The sequence below is a fragment of the Montipora capricornis genome, chromosome 3 (genome assembly GCF_036669925.1).
Source record: "Montipora capricornis isolate CH-2021 chromosome 3, ASM3666992v2, whole genome shotgun sequence".
Lineage (NCBI taxonomy): Eukaryota > Metazoa > Cnidaria > Anthozoa > Scleractinia > Acroporidae > Montipora > Montipora capricornis.
In genome coordinates this window covers 12,525,678-12,528,543 of record NC_090885.1, presented here as the reverse complement: position 1 = coordinate 12,528,543, position 2,866 = coordinate 12,525,678, and the positions used below count along the sequence as shown (strand labels likewise).

Here is a 2,866-nt window from a genome sequence, read left to right as displayed (position 1 = left end):
ATGCGCGGGTCGCCAGGTTCGAAAAAAATACCTGGCAACCGCAGCGCTGCTTCTGCAGGAAGTATTACTCTAGAAAATCCATTGGCTGATTCGATTCGAGTACCTGCGAAAATCAGTATTGGAAATAAGTCTTGACCTCTCTCAAAGCTCTTAAGGTCACCAGTTTGCCTTCATTAAGGAGAGTAGTGGATCTTTGCAGGCGGTATCAAACTTGAATTGATTCCGAGTTATTCCAAAGGCTTGTGGGAACTTCAATTAAAATGGATTATTATTAACATCCATTTCTGTCCTTGCCTTAACAACAGGGTTGTAAAATGTTTGCAAGTGAGCGAATTGGAATTTCGGCTTCCACTTTCTGCGTAGGTTGGAGATCATGAAAATTCCATTAGTAACCTTAATAATGTCACTTCAACGGTTGATATCTTTTTATCTGAGTACCTTTCTTGAGTCCATACGAAATAAAATACCATGAAATGAAAGTTTTGATTCTGGCAGGCAGTGCCTGAAAATCGAAGTAAAATCGACATTTATTTCAAGAATTGTGTGATAATTTTTGTTTCTTTGCAGCAACTTCAGTGTTATTTTCCCACAATGCCGGTAAATATGACAAAGATGAGGAAGCTGATGATGAGATTCAAGGTAATCCGGCATTAAGCAAGTTCTAAACGTCTAAATTTATTACTTTTGTCAACCCCTATTGACACTCTAATCCTGATGAAAATCGATCTTAATTCACTTTTCCTTGTGTTTTTAGGCTCAGAATCAAATGCAGGTGAGACTATATTTAAATGCTTGTATCCTTTTTGTTATGTTATCAAAAATATTTTGAGGAAAGAAGTAAGTCATCGCACAAGTAAGTGAAAGCCACAAGCCTGCGAAATTACGACAGAGTTGAAGTCAGGCTTGGGCAGGAAAGTCTCTGTCTATTGGTTGAAAAATTAGTGTGACATTTTGAAGGTTTAGAGAAAACAAAAGAAGAGGTTGATTTATTCCGGTTCTTCAATGCAAGATTTTTCGCTTGTCTTAATGGTTTTTGACATCTTGTTACGTTCACGCGCCCACATTGCAGCAAACAAGTGCACACCCTCAGCCGTGTGAAAATGGGGCAAAGTGCATCCGGGGACAGCAGGCGGCTGGATGGATACCGATGTAAATGCACATCAGATTTCACAGGAAGAAACTGTCAAGGTACAGCCATTTTAAGGTCTTTTTTGGAGTTTCAACTTATATAACACTATTTCGCTGCTTGGTGCGTGCTATTTCCACTTTTTTTTAAACCCCTTTTTTTTTTTTAAGTGAGAAAAGATACAGGTTAAGAAAAGAAAGAAGATGTTTTTTTTTTACCTTATAAAACTCGATGGGCCGATTATTTCAACAGAGTTCAACCGGGGGTTCAAGAACAGCGTTTCACCTGAGTCATTTTTATGATGGACTATCACAATACGTTATCAAAAGCAGCGTAAAGAAGAGAAGAGCAAAGAATAATTAGCAACTATTCACAGAAGTGGACCTGGCTAGTGGTAGATATTTTCCCAACTCGCGAAGCGGCGGGGTAAATATCACCACTATCCCACCGAGACTGAGTGAGGAAAAAGTGAGAAAATAGAGCACAAAAAATATGATTTTAACTCGTTTATTCCTGCAATGATGACAGTAGTGTCGGGCCCAAATTCCGCGCGGGTTGCTCAGCGGTGAATAGCAAAGGATATTGGGAGTTTGAGTATCCAATCAGAGCGCGCCTTCCACACAATGTGTTGTTTTAGTATATACTAAAAGCGTTTTATCCATTGGAGGCAACTCTTTTTTATAAAGGTCTGGAAGTAAGTAACTTTTCAAAACCCTTGTCTAACTTAGACGTCTTTCACGTAACCCGCTCCAAATCTCTGAAGAGCTTTATAAAGAGTCGATCGAAGATTACAATAAGGGGGCTTCCGATGTTTGTTGTGACTATTGAGTTTTTATTTCTATGTGTTCTTTCAGTTTCTAAGCCAGATGCGGAAAATCCCATCGTGAAGAAGGCAAAGATTCCAAAACCAGAGCTCAAGATCGACAGTGAGAGCTATCAGAAAAACAGCAGCAACCTGATCTGATTGGTAGCTCTATCTGTTTTGTTTTGCTTGATTTGAAAATAACTAACAATACACTCCAATTGAAACATGGGAACCGGGTCCTTTAGCTATGGGAAGGGAGACTATTTTCGGGTACACAGCGTTGCTTTGCAAAAAAGGTGCGCACCGATCCCACGGATGTCGTCTCTGAACATTGAATGCGGTTTCTTGAATAACGCATGGAATTAAGAGTGAGGCGGCACAAGGGAACCTCGCTCATCATGATCTCAACGTCATAATCGTCGTTGTTTACCGTCATCAATCGTCATCTTCATGATCATTGGTCATCATTATCAACATCATCACTTCATTTAGCTTGTATCTCTGAGGTCCTCACGAGAACAGAACATAACACGGAGAATTCCCATTCCCTATTCCTTGCGAATAGCTTGTGGGTGTTTTCGTAACAATCTAGTGCATGTATCTTTAGTCATTTCAGAACACGTACCCTTTTTCGCTCAGTTATTAAAGACTCTTAGTGTTTGTCCATCCGCTCGGGGATTTGAGCCCACGACCTTCCGCAGCCTCATCTTACTTTAGATCATTTCACCACAGCAGAAAACATCCTGAAGAAAGAAGCAAGACGTCCTCTTACTTTTCAAAAGTCGGGTGGTGTTACAAGGATGATAGACTAAAGCACGATCTACCGGACAAAGCTGCGGTTAAATCGGTCACTCAAGAGGACTGCGTGCGGTCATGCGCACTTGAGAGAAGGGATACTCTTACTTTGGGTTACAGGACGCTGACAGCTGTTACTG

At 40.6% G+C, this 2,866-nt stretch overlaps 1 pseudogene; it reads left to right on the top strand.

Moving 5' to 3' along the window:
- The window catches only part of LOC138042245 (uncharacterized), an 8,335-nt pseudogene continuing 5,469 nt past the window's right edge, over positions 1–2,866 (top strand).